At 36.2% G+C, this 21,200-nt stretch overlaps 1 non-coding gene across 1 annotated transcript; it reads right to left on the reverse strand.

The window, feature by feature from the left end:
- Positions 1-19,573: 19,573 nt before the first annotated feature.
- On the reverse strand, positions 19,574-19,680 carry LOC121210543 (small nucleolar RNA R71). The gene has a single exon (XR_005905661.1). It is a non-coding gene; the product is annotated as a small nucleolar RNA R71 (small nucleolar RNA).
- Between the last annotated feature and the right edge of the window lie 1,520 nt (positions 19,681-21,200).

Consider the following 21,200-nt stretch of genomic DNA (forward strand, 5'->3'; position numbering starts at 1 on the left):
ATGTATGAAAAATATTGTGTTAATGAAAAGTGGATAAATTGTCCTGGTTGAATAAAAAGGATATCAGATAGATTTTTCGGAAATGAATTGACGGTAAAAAGGATCTAGCCCCGACGGGTGTTCCTTGAGTGATCTAGCCTCTCGAAGAATATGTCTGCTGAAATGGATTTAGCTCGAACGGGTAATCCGATTTGGGTCTGAATTTAGCCTGGACTGGTAATTTAGATCCGAGCAATGAGAGTAATTATCGTTGCAGAGGATTTAGCCTGGACTAGTAATCCCACCGTAAGAGCGAGGTTCGCGAGAGTGCGTACTTGAAATGATCACTTGCATGATTTGACAGCAAATGAGATATCCATCGAGATTCTGAGAAATTCAACAAGATTAACATGAGACAAAGGAATGGAAATACTTGAATTGATGAGCTCATCTAAGATGATTCTTATATTGTATCACTATGAGACTAACTTGATGATTGAATACACGTGTTAGGGAAAATAATCTATGCTTGATGGATTGTATAGCTGATGTGGTTGTATGTTAATTAACCGGTAAGATTGCTTTCCTGTTATCCGAACTTACTAAGCATGTTACTGCTTACTCCCTTTCTTTTCCCTATCTTATAGAGCTCGTGGACTCGTGAAGGTTGGAAGACAGTTGGAGCTCCAATCACACTATCAACTTGTCTTGCTTTAGTATATAGAAACTTTTATTTTGTTATAATTGCATGTATAGGATTCTTGGTAATTTTTGTTATATGTGTCATTTGGCTAGCCAAAGTAAAGGATTAAATGATATGCTTATTCATTTTGTATATGGCCATGAGATATGGCTCATATTGATGTAGGTTGTCAATCTACTAATTGTGCATGTTTATGCTCGAATGTTTCGTGTGATGGTTGATGTGATATACCATGAATGGACGTGTGTAATATGGCCAAATCATTTGGAAATCGTTTATCTCATAATTGGCATGGGTTATAAATGGGGCCAAGTATAAAATGAAATTTTTGAATGTTAACCCTAACACAAAGAGGTAATATCAATATAGGTTAAAAAAGGACATGAAATAACATGCATGACCTTGGCCAAAAAGGTTTAAAGTGTACATTTATACCATGATAAATGTCCAAGAAGTATATTAATGTGTATGGATGTTTGAGGGTGACCAATGGCTTGGAAAATAACCTCCAAAAAAGTCCACACGGGTAGACACACGGGCATGTGTCTAAGCCGTGTGTGAACACGGTCAATTCCCATAGGCGTATTGTACGGCCTTGTGTCCCCTGCACCTAGAATCTTAGGGCAGTATGCATGGTAGTAAACACACGGGCAGAGACACGGTCGTGTGTCTCAACCGTGTGGAAGACATGACCTCTGGCCACGGGCTTGTGCCTTGGCCGTATGCTCCTAAATGAATGATGACGTCATAAACAGAATGTCCAGGTTTTTGCACATGGACGTGTTGTGGCCGCGTGAGGGACACGGGCGTGTGCTCGGTCATGTGAAAACCCTTGTAGGTTCGAAATGAAAAATAATTCCACATGGGTATAGGACACGGGCTGTCCCAAGCACACGAGCATGTGCATTGCCTCCACACGGGCGTGTGAGACTGAAGCATGAAAATTTTTCTACAATTTTCGTAAGTTTTCAGTTTAGTCTCGGACCGATTTTAACGCATGTTTTGGACTTCATAGGCCTATGATAGAGACAATATGATTTTGTTCAATTGGTATTTAAATTGGAATGGAATTTTATAACCCGTTCTTCTCAGACTGTTCATGGTTGTGTACAGTAATACCTCGTACCTTGTCCCGGTCTCGAGTACAAATAAGGGGTGTTACAGTAGTAGTTACAAAGGCCCTTGTAACTACAAGAGGAGCCTTCAGATCTAAGAGGATGATTGGTAAAAATGCTGCATTCTTTTTGGAACCTTCTACGAGGACTCGGAGCCTTTCTTAAAGTAATAGTATAGTTCTATGACTTTTCTATGACACTGTGAAGGATTAAGGCCACTGTGTTATATGAGTTAAAAAGCCAAGTTTGAGAACGTGGCCCTCACGACCTATCATTTATGAAACCTTGGGTAAGGTTGGACTCAACATATCTGTTTGTGCCCTAATCCAGCAGGCAATATTTGAAAATCTTTCGAAGGGTGATATACTGTGGAATGTTAAGGAGACTAGCTTGGTTTAACACCCTGAATTGCTTCTCAGCTCCTTGATATCCTTCTGACAAGGGCTTGTAGGTGCACACATCCGTGGGAGACTCTACTCAAATGGAAAATCAAACACATCCCTAAACTTCAACTCCACTAGGATATAGTTGTAAAAATCGAAGTTCAAATGATCGACCCTCCCATAAAGCATGTTTTCGGTGTGATGGATGCTCGACCTCCTCGAGAAATATAACAACCTTAGGTGGTTCACAACTAATTCCCTCATCAGTTTATACATGTTCTAAAACACTCTCAGCATGGGCCACATCCCTTACTATTGGAAGAGGATAATCATCGGGATGATTATCCTCTAGGATACCCCATTTAGTTGCTCGAGTGCAACCTTATAGTAACTCAATAGCTAAATGATGAACAAATTTGGAGAACAATGGAATCCAACTTCCAAAACATGCAACGATAGGTAAAATCCTCGTCTCCAGCCACCGTGCTTGGGCTCCTAAATCTTAATAAGTGGGTATCACCCATTTAAGATGCTGAAATTATAGCAGTGGTGTGTCTGTAGCACCGAAGCACCCTCTAAAGTTCATGCTTGTGGTATTGAACTCATAAGTAGCAATAACCATTGGTTCCTTATGCTTTCTAAAAGCCCTACTGCAGTTGCTTTTCAGTTATAGTTATCGAAAATTGTGAAATAGAATGAAAAAAGCACTAAAAAATCCAAGCCCTACCATAGAAAACCTTAAAAGTGGAATACATAAATGAATATGGTTAAGATTTGAAACTAAAGGAAAAAAAAAACTAATAAGAACAGAAAACTTGAAAACCTACAGAAAATCAAAGGACAATTGCAAAAAGGATGCAAAAAAGCTTGGAAAATTTGAAATGGCTAAATAGTTTGAAGAAGAAGACTGTATATATAAAAATCCCCTAAAGTGACGCGTTTCATTACACACTTGACTCAACACTTCACATCTAATGTTATCTAGATATGTGTCTCATGAAGTAATGTGACTCATCATTGGCCCTACCCAAATAAATAGCGGGCTAGCTTTGCATTTAATACTAGTGTTCTAGAATCCTCAAAGTAACCTCTCAACTTCAATAGTGTCCTCAACACATTAAAAAAAGCAACTTTTGGTATTCTGAACCATCCGCCACTTCATTTGCGATAGATACGACCCATTGGGACTATCTGCAGATGGTCTCGAGCTAGGCCATTTTATAACCTACCTCTCAACTAAAGGTGAGACAATTGTTATACCCTTACTCAAATTAGACACATGGCGACGTGAGAAGCAACATGAGAAACACCTACAAATGAACTTCCGACTTATACTACCTAAGTGGTCATCCATTGACTAGCAACTCGTGTGTTTAAAACCTTCTTCAGGCCACTCGTTATTAGGCTACCCACTATTAAGGGGTGCGCACTTATCTCCAAGAGAGGAGCATTAAGGGGTCATTGAGGCCTAAAAACCTCGTACTACCTCAAGAATGGTGAATATCAAAGCAAGCCCCCACTTGATGACAACCAACACATAATGGTTTTTTCACCTGACTGACCACATGAGCGAGTCACCACCCATATTGTCTATACCAAGTGTGGGAACTTTTCCCCTATATATATGCCCCAATATACAATGTAAAGAGGATTTTTTTCCCCAGCTCTGGACTCCCTTAAGCTTTATATCCTAGCATCATAGCCTTCTCTCCTCATTCATCCTCTACGTACTTCGGGTCTCCACTTAACTCAGGTGAACTAGCCTCCTAGTCATCACCATTATCTCTTCCTTGTCTCCTCCCTTATTGAACACCAATATCAACAATAATATTATCTAAGGTTTCATGAATTAATAGAGAATTAATTCAACTGAAAAATTATCAAAATGATAAAACTTTTAGAACAAAAAAACATATATTAAAAGAGTTATATATGTAATTTAATATAATTTATAAATAAAATAAAAATAAACTTTAAAAGAACAAATTTCCAAAATCCAAACCTTATTAACACAATCCAACTCTAATTAATAAAATTGTTTACATTTGATTGCTTTATCAATAATTATTTTAAATAATATTACTTAACAATATTTATATTCTTGTTATTTCTGCCACTGTGAATGCAGCACAAGATTATTATACAAAAATTTAAGAAATATTTCATTGTTGTTTTGTTATATTATCAACTTTTTTGAGAATAAATAATTTTATTTTTTATTTGAACTCAAATGTTATATTGGTACAATATAAAGATTAAGAATTTATTTAAGTACCCTTTAAAAAGATTATACTATATTATTATTTTATGCAAAAGGGACTAATTAAGCTAAGGTAGAAGAAACATATGACACAAGCTTTGCATTCTTAGTATATTTTTTAAAATTTAAGTTATGATGACAGACCTCATATTTAATAAATGGTTGATGAAAAGCCGAGAGAAAGAGGACAATTACCTAATTTTATGATTAGTTTAACCACTAAAAAGCTTACCCTTGCTTGCATCATGATCAACCTAAGTTCCTAATGGTCACTAAAATATAATACTATATCCTTCATGCTGATATGCAAAAAGTAAGTTTCTCTTGTGGCTTTTGACTTATATTTTAGGTGAACCAAATCTCTTGTTTTAGTTAATCCATCGTGTATACCATAAAAAATTAAATGAAATTTATAACATACCTAACTTTTATAGGCATTTTTATAATTCATCCAATAAAATTTATATTAGTGTTATTTTAATTTCATCTTGTATCGTATTTAATGTGTTATATATTTATAAACTATTTTTTAGATTAATAATTTTTATTACATTTTTTTATATTTTCATGTATTTATATTATTTTTATAATACTAAGTTTTAAATTTTTTATGTTATATTGATATCATATTAATGGAATCGTATCCAATATTATCAAATGGTTTACGACTTTGGGTGATTTGAATGATGTTCAATTGTGCTTTAAGTAACCCACTACATCAATGTCACTTTCAACGGATGCGGACAAAAACCAAACTTTACAAGATTTGGGAGTACTTTCTTGCCCATTCCCCCGTGAAAGCTTTCAAAAAAAAAAATTCTTTTTACTATTTATTCTCTTTAACTATTCCCTCAAATTTTTAATGAAAAACATAATTTTCTAATCAAGTATTAAAAGTCTTATTAGAAACCCAAATTTATTAAAATTCTTAAAAAATTGTAAAGAATTTGTTAATTAAAAATATTTAAAAACCATAAAATTATAATTTGTTTAGTATTATATATTTTACAATTTAATTAACAAAGACGTAAGTCATGTGAGTACATTGATTGCGCCTGGATGTGCATGCATTGAAGCATAAGAATTTACAAACATATATAAAAATGCAATGTACTGCAAGTGTAACACGCTTAATTATAATGCTTATAAAAATACAATGGAATATCTTTCGAAATATTTCAAGGATCAAACCCAAATGAGATATGTGATAAATTTGAATTAACAAAGAAAAGCATGCAATATATGAAGCCTAGATAACTACTTATCTTTCTTTTTTTTTTTGGTGAGAAAAAAAGTAAAAAAAAATTACAAGAATAACATTAAACAGAAGAAATGCCTGAAAACTTATTTCGATCCATTAAATCACGAGCTATCTCAGGTGGGACGTCGAGAACTTGCAGATTTCCTTTCTCAATCAAAGCTTGTTTAGCTAAACAGTCCGCAACCTAATTTTGTTCCCTCGGGATATACTATAGAAACCACTGATTTTCCTGAGCCATAATATTATGTATTCGTCTGATTAATGCAGAATTAAAAACTATTGAAAAACTTTCGAGGATGCCTTTAACAACTTTCAAGCTATCAGAGTGAATGACAACATGATCATAGCCCAAGCGTTGGAGTATTTTAAGGCCCTCAAGAACACCCCACAGTTTCGCATTAAAAACTAAACATTTTCCTAGGAATCTGTGAAATCCAATGATCCAATGTCCCTCTTTATCATGAACAACTCCCCCAGGTGCAACAAGTCTAGAATCCAATTGCACTGCCCCATCAGTAAAGAGATGAACCTGTTCTTCAGAATTGTGAACTTCAATAGATTGATCAAGACATCTAAAAGGGACCTCTTGAGAGGAATTGAAGAAATGTAATGCCCAACTATAGGATCCTTGAATTATTTCTTTTAAGCTCCAAGGTTTGCCTTGAAAGATGTATAAATTTTGGTTTTTCCATATTCACCAAATGAGTAGTTCATAGAAACAAGCCCAGCTAACTCCCCTTTCATGTATCAGTCTATTTCCCTACAAATTAAGAAAAAAACCAATCTTGGAAAAATAAAGAAAAAAAGTTTGGAATATGCCTACCTAGATTAACCTGATTTCAAACATCTTTGGCTGTCGGACAATCACGTAAGATGTGCAAAATATCTTCCGAGTGAAAGCCACAGATATGGCATGAAGGGTCATTTGAGATACCCTCCTGACTCTTTCAACATTACTGAGAATCCTCCCTTGTAAAATTGTCCAAATAAAGGTACGAATCTGTTGAGGTCCAGGAAATTTCCAAGCCATCTTCCATTTTTCATCAACTAGATTCCGGTGTCCTCCTTTGATAGCCTTATAAGCAGATTTAATAGTAGAAACCCCAGACGAAGTGTGATTCCAATAAATTCTATCAGGACCTTTTGAAGGAAGTGGAGGGGGAATACCTTTAATACCTGAATCACTTCTTTTGAAAGCCAAGCTCGAAATAGATATAAGTTCCACAAGCCATCCTCAGTAACCATCTCATGCAGAAGGCACTCATAATTGAGATTAACATAAAAAGAAATACGTCTAAAGAGAGGTCCAATATCAGGAATCCAATTATCCTGCCAACATTGGTTTTTGTGACCATCACCAACAGACCAATGTAAATTATGACGAAAAAGAGGCCAAATTTTGGATATAGGCTTCCAAAGAAATGAGCTTTTATCTCTATTAATATAAGCCAGTAACTCTTCCTTTAAACGATACTTTGATCTAAGCACACGAACCCAAAAAGCTTCCTTATCAGATACCAATTTAAAACCCAATTTCATCAAAAAAGGAATATTTTGATCTCAAAGGTTTCTCAAACCAAGACCACCACACACTTTTGGTTGGCAACTAAAATCCCATCCAACCAAAGCCATCTTCTTATTCGTTTCGGATTATCCCCAGATAAACTGTTTAACCAACCTTTCAATTTCCTCACGAGTTTTCTTAGGTATAATCATGCACTGCATGAAATAACTAGGAATTGCTAAGAGAACTGATTGAGCTAAAGTGATCCTCTCGGCAAATGAGAGTTTTTTGGCTTCCCATCTTTGAAGCTTAGCACGCACTTTTTCCACCACGAACTGAAGAGTGCCACTAGTACCCTTTGGTGAAGGAGAGGCACTCCCAAATAATATCCAAGGTTATGAACTCGTTGAAATCCTAGCATAATGCTAATCATATCCACTGAATCCTCATCCATGCCTTTAGAAAAGAAAATGTTGGTTTTCTTAGCATTAATTTTATGTCCAGAAAGCGTACAGAATCTGTCTAAAATATCTTTCAAAATTCTACAATGCTTCAAATCAGCCTTACCAAAGAGAACCAAATCATCGGCAAAAAACAAATGCGAGATAACTAGCCCATTTCTAAAAAGCTGAATGGGATTCCATTTACTTTCCAAGATAGCATCATTAATCAAATGACCAAGCCACTCCATACAAAGCACAAAAAGGTAAGGAGAAAGGGGTCAGCCTTGATGAATACCTTTAACGGGACTAAATTTAGATAATGAATCTCCATTCCATATAACCAGCATAGTAGAATTAGAAATAGAGGCCATAATAACGTTTATGAGAAACTCAGGAATACCTGCCGCACGGAGAGAAGCTTCAATGAAGTCCCAACTTTCTCCAAATCGATTTTAATCGTCATCCATTTCCTCTTTTTCTAGCATCTCATGGAATGAATTACCTCTTGAGCTAAAATGATGTTCTCGTTGATATTCCTTCCTGCAATAAATCCCGACTGTTTCTGTGCAATAATTTTAGGAAAAATGTGTTAAAAGGGATTAGTGATTACCTTCATCGTCAACTTGAAGAGGATCGAACAGAGACTTATTGGTCGGAACTGACCAAACATTTCCAGATTCTGAACCTTCGGGATAAGAAAAATTAATGTATTATTCATATTGGGCTCAATAGGGCTTCCATCACAGATCTTCCTAACCCAATCACAAACCGCACCCTTAATGATACCCCACTGCTTTTGAAAAAAAGGGCATGAAAACCATCACTACCTGAAGCTTTAAGGGGTTTCATGTCAAAGAATGCCACCTTAATTTCTTCATTTGATTCTGATTTTTTCGAGAAGCTAATATACATAAGATCAAGTTGAGGAAACCTGTTAGGAGGTAAAGTACCCAAAGGCGTTGGAGCATCACTATACAATCTCTGAAAGAACTCATTCGCCTCTCCTTTGATAGCTTCAGGATCATAAATCCAATTGTCATTGGAGTTTCGAATAGCATAAATGCGGTTATTTTTCCTTCTTTATAAAGTACTAATATCAAAAAATCTTGTGTTCTTATCCCCCAACTTCAACCAATCGTACCTCGCTTTTTGCCTCCAAAAAAGTTCTTCATGGTGAAGCACGTTCTCAAGTTCTCGGCGAAGAGACAAATCCTCATGATTTAAGTGGTGAGATCCAGAACAATCACTTAGCTTCTGAATGTTAGCAATTCTTTTAACAAGATCCCTTTTATGAGTGGTGATATTACCATAAACTTGGCTATTCCATTCCTTGAGTTTATTCGTGAGCTTACTAAGAGAATTAGAAAAATTATTGGAGCACTCCCAATTTTCCTTAAAAAAATTATCAAAATCTGGATGTTCAATCCACCTAGCTAAGAATCTAAATGGTCTTCCCTGAGGGAGGGAAATACTTGGATTCAAAACCAAAAGAAGAGGCTGATGATCCGACTTAATTTTCGGGAGATGGGTAATCAAGCAATTTGGAAAATTTTGAATCCAAGCCTTACTACCCAGAGCACGGTCAAGTCTCTTGAACAAAGAACCCCTATGCCAAGTGAAGGGTGACCCTTTGAACCTTAAATCATATAGCTCAACAAAGTCAACAAAATCACCAAAATGTGGGCATCTTCTACCCTTAGTGAGACCTCCAGTCTTCTCAATGGAAGTAAGGATCACATTACAATCACCAATAACCATCCATGGAATCTGACCAACTAGATTTTTATTCTTCAAATCATTCCAAAGAAGTTGACGCATTTGCCTGTTGGGACTACCATTGATAAACATCAAATTATACATATTTATACCCCAAATACTTAGCATATTTATGGATGTTTATTACTAGATTTGTGGATTTTGGTGCTCTTAATCTGGTTATTTCATGTTTTGTACTCAGGAGAGCACCAAGAGTCAAAAGGAGCCATAAACGAGCAAAAAGGGACAAAACGGACCAAATCGTGAAGTTCACACGCCTAAGCCTTGCCACACGGGCTGCTCACACGCCCGTGTCCTTCGAGGGTGTCGACCAAGGCTCTCACGATTCACACGGCCTGGCCATTGACCCACACGATCGTGTGTAATTTAACAGATCAAACACGGCCTGGCAAACACGTCACACGGTCGTGGAACACAGGCGTGTCCCTTTTTCAAAGAGTTGTATTTTACACGAAAAAGGGTAATTAGGGAGGAAGAAAGCCAATCCAAAGCCTTTATAAACACCCTAAGTATGACCTAGAAAAGAGGCCTCTTCCAGAAATTTTCTAGAATACAGAACCATACGTCAGGAATTACTTGAAGGAAACTAGACGATCTATCCCAAAAGCTGGAACTACTCTAAGACTGAAGATCTCTCTCAGAATTCCTTCAGGGGTTTTAGAGTTTTCTTCATGTTTTGTTATTTTTATACTTTTGAGATGTACTCTTATTTTATTATGAACTAAACCCTTAGATACCTAAGGGGGATAAAACCTATGATGGATCTTGTTATTATTATCTAAACTGTATGATAAATACTTGATTTGTTCTTAATTATGTGTTCTTAATGCTTGAGTTAATATTCCGGTATTAATTCATGATTTGATGTGCTTATGTAGAGGAGGAATTGTAACGACCCCACGCCCGAGACCATCGCCGGAATCGAGCTTGAGGGGTTACCGAACAATATTTATCAAATTAAGAACTTCAAATCATTTATTTCTACATTCACAGCTTTCTAACTACCCGCGTCACAGTTACAAGAAAAATCATATCTCGAGTTACGAAACTCAAAATCAAGATCCGTAAATTTTCCATGAATCTAGACTCATATATCTATTTACTAATTTTTTTCTAGAATTTTTTTATTGGGCCAATTACTACAGTTTATTAATTAAAGTATCCCCTATTTTAGGGTTCGACTGCTCTGACCTCTGTGTATTACAAATCAGATATATCTCTATACAAAATTTCAATGACTATGAGGTTTATTTATATTAAAACTAGACTCAATAAGGAATCTGTACATATAAATAAAAACTTCTAATTATTGTACCAAAATTTATTATGAATTTTTCAAGTCAGAATAGGGGATCCAGAAATCACTCTGGCCCTGTTTCGCAAAAGTTTAAATATCTCATAAAATATAATTTATATTCCTATTTTGTTCAATCCATATGAAAATAGACTCATTAAGCTTCAATTTCATAACTTACTCATTATTTAGTTCCATTTATAATATTTTTAGGGATTTTTCAAATTCATGTCATTGCTGCAGCAATATTCTGTTTTAAGGCAAGTTTCATCTTTCCATGAATTTTTATGAACTAGATAACCTATTAAACTTCCATAATATCAAACATGATCTAAATTAGCCATCACCATGACTTATCAATATCAAACATTTTCTCAACCAAACATGGCCATATCATAAAATTATTTACACAAAATAAGTATATTGCTATACATGCCATACTTAAGTTTTACAAGCCATTTACCCAGATGAAAGTCCTTTGGATAGTGTGATCGAACCTTCGACCCGTCCCGATTCCCGAGCTGGCTTGTTCAAAACTACAGTAAATAAAGAGGAGGGAGTAAGCATAAATGCTTAGTAAGTTCATATGTAAATAACAAGTAACATAATAGTACAAATATACCAAAAAACTTTAGCATGGTATCACCAAAACATATATCACATTTCTAAACATCATTCATCATCTTACCACCTTATCATTGTTGTATCTATTTTCAACCCGAGGGTTAAGAACATACCTGTCCAAAGTGTCCATTTCACAACACTTACCAAAACGTCACTTGCATCTTAAGTGTTCTTCCATTTCACTAGAAATTTCACCCGTTGAACACATCGGAATACAACTCGGATACACGGATAATTTGCACATAAGTGCCTCATATGTAATCAAGCTACCATGTAACCCGCCCATAAGTGAACTCGGACTCAACTCAACGAGCTTGGGCGTTCGCATCCATAACTGAACTCGGACTCAACTCAATGAGTTCGGATGCCTAGTTACATTTCACGAACTCGGACTCAACTCAACGAGTTCGGACATTCGCATCCATAAGTGAACTCGGACTCAACTCAACGAGTTCGGATGCTCAACCATCCTAGTGATATGTCACTTGTATCCTAATCTATTCCTAAGGTTCAAACGGGCTTTTTCCCTCGATTTCACATTTGTCGTCTTCCATGGAATATCGGAACCGATACTTGGTAGCAATTCATATTTATGAAATAGTAAACATAATTTGCATATTACTCAATATTAACCACAAAGCATAATATTTCACGATTAAAAATTAGCATATCATATAATTAACATCAATAACTTAAAAATAACAATTATGCTACATTATTTACACATGAACTTACCTTGGTACCAAAATATAAAGATTTTGCAATTTAGTCCACAATCTTTTCTTTTCCTCGACCGCGACTTGAATCTCGTTTCTCTTGATCTATAATGCCAAATTAATCTTATTTAATACATACATTCATCAAAACAGCATTTAATACAAACTTTGGAAAAATCACACTTTTGCCCCTAAACTTTTGCATAATTACACTTTTGCCCCTAGGCTCGGGAATTAAACTTTATTCCTTATTCTTATGTTTAATAACATGCTGATCAGTTTTCCCTTCTATGGCAACATCAAATTCTCTCTCTAACATATACTTCTGACTATTAGGTATTTTTGCCGATTAAGCCCTTTTACTCGTTTTCACTCAAAACCGAGTAGCACAAGTTGTCTAACATAATTTAAAACCTCATAGTCTATCATAAAACATCAAAATACACAAATTTTACCTATGGGAATTTTTCCAAATATAAACCCTAGGTTGAATTATTGCTAACATAAGCTTAATCGAGTTACCGGGATTCCAAAAATGTAAAGAACATTAAAAACGGGGCTTGGAATCACTTACTATGGAGCTTGGAAGCTTGAAACAAACCCTAGCTATGGAGAACCCTTGAAATTTCGGCCTAATGAAGAAGATGGACAAAAATTGGCTTTTAATTTTGTTTTTAATTCATTTTAATAACTAAATGACCAAAATACCCTTACTACTAAACTTTCCAAAAATTCCTTCCATGTCCTAATTTTGTCCATGAACTTAAAATTGGTCAAATTGCTATTTAAGACCTCCTCATTAATATTCCAAAACAATTTCATACTAAAAACTTCTAGAATGCAAGTTTTGTAACTTATTCGATTTAGTCCCTACTTTCAATTTAAGCACTTTAGGCATAGAATTTCATCACGAAATTTTCACACAATCATGCAATCATATCATAATCATCAAAATAATTATAAAATTATTATTTCTATCTCGAATTTGTGGTCACGAAACTACTATGCTGATTAAGCCCTAATTCAGGATATTACAACTCTCCCCCCTTTTAAGGATTTTCGTCCTCGAAAATCTTACCGGTAAACAGGTGTGGATATTGGTTTCTCATAGTTTCTTCAGGTTCCCATGTAGTCTCTTCTACCCCATGCTTTTGCCACAACACTTTCACAAGTGCAACACTTTTATTTCTTAGTTGTTTGACTTCTCGAGCTAAAATCTTAATCGGTTCTTCTTTATAAGTCATATCCGGTCGTAGTTTAATTTCTGTCGGTGAAATTATATGTGAAGGATCCGAACAATACCGACATAACATAGATACGTGAAACACATCATGAATCTTTTCTAATTCGGGTGGTAACGCTAGCCGATATGCTACCCGTCCAACTTTTTCAATTATTTCATACGGTCCAATAAAACGCGGACTTAACTTGCCCTTTTGTCCAAATCTAAGGACTTTCTTCTATGGAGACACTTTCAAAAATACCTTATCACCAACTTGAAACTCCATTTCCTTTCGTTTCAAATCCGCATAAGATTTCTGTCTATCTGAAGCAGCTTTCAAACAATCTTGAATCACTTTCACCTTTTCTTCGGTTTCTTTTATTAAATCAACTCCATAAATCTGATTTTCCTTGAGTTCAGTCCAATACAATGGCGTCCGACATTTACGACCATATAATGCTTCATAAGGTGCCATCTTTAAACTTGTCTGATAACTATTATTATAAGCAAATTCTACCAACGGTAAATACTTTTCCCAACTACCTTGAAATTCCAATACACAACATCTGAGCATGTCTTCAAGAATCTGAATTACTCTCTCTGATTGTCCATCAGTTTGTGGATGAAAGGCAGTGCTGAAATTTAACTTTGTACCTAATGCTTCTTGCAACTTTTGCCAAAACCGTGAGGTAAACCTCGGATCTCTATCCGAAATGATTGACAAAGGTATCCCATGAAGTCTAACAATATCTCGGATATACAATTTAGCTAACTTATTAAGAGAATAATCTATACGTACCGGAATAAAATGAGCCGATTTAGTCAGTCTGTCAACTATTGCCCAGATGGCATTTTTCTTCCCTGGAGTTAACGGCAACCCTGATATAAAATCCATAGTAATTCGATCCCATTTCCATTCAGGAACCATAATAGGCTGGAGTAATCCCGAAGGTACTTGGTGTTCAGCTTTCACTTGTTGACAAACTAAGCACTTTGATACAAACTCGGAAATATCTCTTTTCATTCCACTCCACCAGAACATTTTCTTCAAGTCATTATACATTTTCGTACTGCCCGGATGAACCGCTAAACAACCATTATGTGCTTCATGCAAAATCTTTTGAATCAACTCATCATTTTTCGATACACAAATCCAATTTTTAAACATCAAAAAACCATCAGAACCGATTCTGAAATCTGATCCCGTATCAGCTTCACACTGTTTTCTTTTGGCTAGCAAATCTTGATCATTTTTTTGAGCTTCAGAAATCTCTTGTAAAAACATCGGTCTTGCTCTTAACTCTGCTAGAATCGAACCGTCATCTGACATTTTCAACTGAGTGTTCATAACTCTCAAAGCAAACAACAACTTTCTGCTTAAAGCATCGGCAACCACATTTGCTTTTCCCGGATGATAATCAATAACAAGCTCGTAATCTTTCAATAACTCTAACCATCTTCGCTGTTTCAAATTCAAGTCTTTTTGTGACATCAAGTATTTAAGACTTTTGTGATCGATATATACTAGGCACTTTTCACCATACAAATAATGTCGCCAAATCTTCAAAGCAAATACCACCGCAGCCAATTCCAAATCGTGAGTAGGATAATTCTTCTCATGAGGTTTTAACTGTCTCGAAGCATAAGCCACCACTTTTCCTTCTTGCATGAGTACACACCCCAAACCATTTAGAGAAGCATCACTATACACCACAAATTCTTTACCTGATTCGGGTTGTATCAACACTGGTGCTTCAGTTAATAACTTTTTCAATTCTTCGAAACGCTGTTGACATTCTTCCGTCCACTCAAATTTAACATCCTTTCAGAGTAGTCTAGTCATAGGAGCAGCAATTATAGAAAATCCATTTACGAACCGCCGATAATACCCAGCTAGCCCCAAGAAACTCCTAACTTCAGTTACATTTTTCGGTGGTTTCCAATCAACAATGGCTGAAATTTTACTAGGATCAACCCGTATACTGTCACCTGACACAATATGACCCAAAAATCCAACTTCCCGGAGCCAAAATTCACTTTTACTAAACTTAGCATATAGCTGCTTATCTCTCAAAGTTTGCAAAACTATCCTCAAATGCTCAGCATACTCTGTCTCATCTTTTGAATAAATTAAAATATCATCTATAAACACCACAACAAATCTGTCCAAGTATGGCCGAAATATGCGATTCATTAAATCCATAAACACAGCAGGAGCATTTGTCAACCCGAATGGCATAACTAAAAATTCATAATGACCGTACCTTGTTCTAAAAGCAGTTTTAGGAACAGATACTCTTTTACTCGCAGCTGATAATACCCAGATCTCAAGTCAATCTTTGAAAACCATGTCGCTCCTTTTAACTGATCAAACAAATCATCAATTCTCGGCAACGGATACTTGTTTTTTATTGTCACCTTATTTAACTGCCGATAATCAACACATAATCTCATAGAACCATCCTTCTTTTTCACAAATAACACGGGAGCACCCCAAGGTGAAAAACTCGGTCTCACAAAGCCTTTATCAGTCAACTCTTGCAACTGCGACTTTGATTCTTTCAACTTTGTTGGTGCCATTCTATATGGAGCAATCGAGATCGGAGCTGTTCCCGGTATTAAATCAATACCAAATTCTACTTCCCTGACTAAAGGCAAACCTGACAATTCTTCTGGAAATACGTCCGCAAATTCACACACAACCGACACTGATTCAACTTTCTTTTCAACTTCTTTTGTATTAATTACATACGCCAAATAAGCTTCATAACCCTTTCTCAAATATCTCTGAGCTGACATCGAAGAAATCATACTAGATAATGCCTCTGATTTGTCTGGCTCAACTCGCAGAATTTCACCACTTTCACACTTTAATTCTATAACCTTTTCTTTGCAATTTATTATAGCATCATGCAATATCAACCAATCCATACCCAAAATAACATCAAATTCATCAAACGACAACAACATCAAGTCGGCCGGAAAGTAATGACCCCGAATCATTAAAGGGCATTTCTTGCTTACTTTATCAACTATCACGCATTTGCCTAGTGGATTCGACACTCTAATCATAAATTCTGTGTTCTCAACAGGTATATTCATACTAGACACCAGTTTCATGCATACATATGAATGAGCAGAACCACGATCAATCAAAGCAATAACATTAATATCATAAAGAGAAAATGTACCGGTAATCACATCGGGTGAGGAAGCATCTTCACGCGCTTTAATAGCATAAGTTCTAGCCGGAGCTCTTCCCTCAGATCTAACTGCTGCATCTCTGGCTACATTCTTACTGCTTATTTCACTTCCAGCTTTTCTCGGATACCTTCCCCTCGAGTTTGCACCACTAGTTTTTACACTCTGAAATTTTTCTTTCTCAGCTCTCTCTGGGCAGTCTCTAATAAAATGATCCGGAGAACCACATCGAAAACATTCATTTGCTCAGCACAGACCAAAATGATTTCTACCACACCGCTGGCACTCGGGTTTAACAAATATCGTATTTCCCACACTAGCCGCAGAAGTAGTCTGAGATTTAGGACCCACATTCTGCTTATTAAAATTTCCATATGATTGCCCAGCTAAAACTTGGGAACGAGGATTCATATTTCTTGACTTTCCGGGTTGCTTGAAGGTGCCTTACTCATTGGCCTTTTCTTCCAATTTCGTGTCTCAGCCTCTACCTTCCTCTTCTCTTTAAGTAGTTCTTCAGCCTTACAAGCTCGATCAACTAGAACTACCATTTCTTTCAGTTCAAGGATCCCGACAAATACTTTAATGTCTTCGTTGAGCCCCTCTTCAAATCGTCGGCACATCTTGGCTTCTGTAGGAACATATTCCCTGGCATACTTACTCAATCGAACAAACTCTCTTTCATATTCTGAGACTGTCATATTACCTTGCTTCAGCTCAAGAAACTCTTTACATTTCTGATCAATAAATCTTTCGGTACCACCGAAATCAAAGTCTTCCACCAATTATAGGCTGAATCTCTCAACAAAGATGTAGCACATTTCAAACATTCTTCAGGTGTACAAGATAATTCATCAAATACCCGGATAGAATTTTCAAGCCAGAACTCTGCTTTCTCTGCATCATCATCAATATTTGCTCTAAATTCTTCAGCCCCTTGTTTACGAATTCTATCAACGGGGGTTCTATGAAATTTTATCATATCCACTCCTTGAGGCATCGGAGGCATAGGTTGAGGAATTGGGGGAGGTGGGGGAGGTCGTACATTTGGGTTCGTACGAACGAACTCAGTGTACCATGCACTCATCATTTGGAGAAAGGCTTCCCGATCCCTTTCTCCTCCTCCCTGACCAACAGTAGGAGGTGGGTTTTCAGTCGGCGCTTCCCCTTCAACCGGGGCTGGTGCATTACTCTCTACTTCATCTGGCACAGCTGGATTGGGATCCATTTACTATATAAAAATCATTTAAAAAGGTCAGAAGTCGTCACACTATCACAATTCATACATATGGCATGTATAACAAAAATCCGTACATACAACACGTAGTTTGAGAACCGACTAAACCTGCTCTGATACCACTAAATGTAACGCCCCCACGCCCGAGACCATCGCCGGAGTCGAGCTTGAGGGGTTACCGAACAATATTTATCAAATTAAGAACTTCAAATCATTTATTTCTACATTCACAGCTTTCTAACTACCCGCGTCACAGTTACAAGAAAAATCATATCTCGAGTTACGAAACTCGAAATCAAGATCCGTAAATTTTTCCTGAATCTAGACTCATATTTCTATTTACTAATGTTTTTATATAATTTTTTATTGGGCCAATTACTACAGTTTATTAATTAAAGTATCCCCTATTTCAGGGTTCGACTGCTATGACCTCTGTGTATTACGAATCAGATATATCTCTATACAAAATTTCAATGACTATGAGGTTTGTTTTTATTAAAACTAGACTCAATAAAGAATCTGTACATATAAATAAAAACTTCTAATTATTTTACCAAAATTTATTATGAATTTTTAAATGCAGAACAGGGGATCCAGAAATCACTCTGGCCCTGTTTCGAAAAAGTTTAAATATGGGAGTCTATAGAGTGATTTACTGCTTCCCTAGGGGTTTTAATTAAGAAAAAAATTCCGATTAATTCAACTGAGGGTTAGACATTATTAGTCTCGAGAGGGATAATAACATAGGTTAGGGAATCTCACGGATCAAGTCAAGTGAATAAACCGTCTGGTTCATAGTCAGATAACAAGCGAAATCTAGGTGGATTCCTCCTTGAGTGTCGTTTTTATCAATTGCTTTTCTTCAAGTCTTTTTCCAAATTTTCTCTTTGCTTAAATTAAATTAGTTAATTAGTTTAGATAATTATTTTAATAAACAAACCCTTTTATTCTTAGGCTAGATAATAAAAAGATAGTTATTACTAGTACTTTTGGTTCCCTTGGGTACGATATCCCGGTCTTGCCATTACTATACTATTGTTCAATAGGTGCGCTTGCCTTTTCATCATGATAATATTTAGTCTAGGTTTGATCTTCATTATAAATATTTATTACTTGTTACGAATCACGCGATCAAGTTTTTGGCGCCGTTGCCGGGGAACTTAAATATTAGGAACACTAAATTTTTATTACTTTAGCCATTTATTTTTCTTGCAATTTAATTTTAGTTTACTATTATTATTTTTTAATTTACTTATTTTTTTTCTCTTGGCAGGTTTTTATAGTTTATGACTAGAAGAAACCCGTCAGGACCATTACTTTTTGACAAAGAAATTGATCGCATAGTTCGTAGAAATCAAAGAGAAATAAGGCGTAGCTTACGATACATGGAGAACGAGCAAGAAGACGATACTCAACCCCCAACCGACGATATGGCTGAAAACCAAGGCAATCAGCTACCTCCTGCAATTGCGGCTAATCAAAATCCTACTCCACGTACTATGTATGATTATACTAAACCTTCTTTAACAAGAACTGAATCTAGCATAGTTAGACCTGCTATAGCTGCAAATACTTTTGAATTAAAACCTAATACCATTCAGATGATACAACAGTTTGTTCAGTTTGATGGTTTGCAGGATAAAGATCCCAACGCTCACGTAGCGAACTTTCTGGAATTTTGCGATACATTTAAAATCAATGGTGCTCCTGATGATGCCATACGTCTTCGGTTGTTTCCCTTTTCACTAAGAAACAAAGCTAAATAGTGGTTGAACTCGTTACCACGAGGTCTATCACTACTTGGGAACAAATGACCGAGAAATTTTTACTAAAATAATTTTTGCCAGCTAAAACGGTTAAATTACGTAATGATATCTCGTCTTTTGTACAGATGGATTTAGAAACACTTTACGATGCATGGGAGAGATACAAGGACTTACTGAAAAGGTGCCCCCACCATGGGTTACCGCTTTGGCTTCATGTACAAACATTCTACAATGGCCTGAATCCCTCAACTCGGAAAATGGTTGACGCAGATGCTGGCGGAACCATCAACAATAAAACACCGAAAGATACCTATGAATTTATAGAGGATATGTAACTAAATAACTATCAGTGGCAAGTTATGAGGACAAAGCCAACGAAAACAGCCGGCATTTATAACATCGATTCAGTCACCATGCTCTCTAATCAGGTAGAACTTCTCAACAAAAAGATTGACGGTTTACTTGATTTTACGCAGGTACATCCAGTAATGAGGTGTGACTCAAGTGGCGGAGGTGTGCATACAGAATACCAATGCTTCAATCCTACAACTGAAGAAGAACAAGTCAATTATATGGGTAACAATAACTTCTGATCTCAAAAAAACCCATACAGTAATATTTATAATGCAAGTTAGATGAACCACTCAAATTTCTCTGGGGTGGTCAAGGGAATTAAAAGCCACAAAATCCTTAGGGTTTTCAACAGCCGCCTTATCAACAAGAGAAGAAACCAAACCTTGAAGAGATGCTTTCTAAATTCATCTCGGTGTCTAAAACCCGTTTCCAAAATACTGAGATAGCACTTAAGAATCAATAAGCATTGATCCAAGGACTCGAAACTCAGATAGGCTAGCTATCCAAAGTAATCTCCGAACGACCACAAGGTAGCTTACCAAGTAATACTGAACCTAATCCGAGGGAACACCTCAATGCAATTAGTACTCAAAATAAGGAAGGATTCATTACACCGGAGCCAGAATTACAGCAAAACAACGCGATAAACAAAGGTCGAGAAGAGGTAAACGATGATGATCCTAAACAGGTAAGTACGAATTATGAACCTCGTGTGCCATATCCTAAAGCGATGACGAAAGACAGAACAAAAGAACAATTTGGTAAGTTTGTCAAACTCTTAAAGAAATTACATATTAACTTACCTTTTATTGAAGTTCTGTCGCAGATGCCCAACTCAACAAAATTCTTAAAGGAACTTCTGAGCAATAAAAAAAAATTAGACGCTACATCACATGTGGAACTCAATACAGTCTGCTCAGCTATTCTAAAGAATAAGCTACCTAACAAATTGAAAGATCCAGGGAGTTTTACAATTTCTTGCTTAATTGGTAGTTTATCTGTGAGTAATGCTTTAGCTGATCTAGGGGCAAGTATAAATGTTATGCCATACAAAATGTTTAAACGACTAGGTTTTAGTAAATTGGCTGACAAAAACAGTTAGATTTCCTAACGGTATTATTGAAGATGTTCTCATTAAAATTGATAAATTTATTTACCCAGTAGACTTTGTCGTTTTATATATGGATGAGGATAACGAGGTACCTTTAATTTTAGGACGACCCTTTTTAGCAACTGCCAGAACCATTATTAATGTAGGCACAGGAGAGCTAACACTTCGTGCAAGAGACGACGCAGTAACACTTCAAGCACGCGATTCAGTCAAAACTTCTAAGACTCAAGATAACGCTATGAAACTTGTCGATG

Source organism: Gossypium hirsutum, chromosome A11, assembly GCF_007990345.1.
Source record: "Gossypium hirsutum isolate 1008001.06 chromosome A11, Gossypium_hirsutum_v2.1, whole genome shotgun sequence".
Lineage (NCBI taxonomy): Eukaryota > Viridiplantae > Streptophyta > Magnoliopsida > Malvales > Malvaceae > Gossypium > Gossypium hirsutum.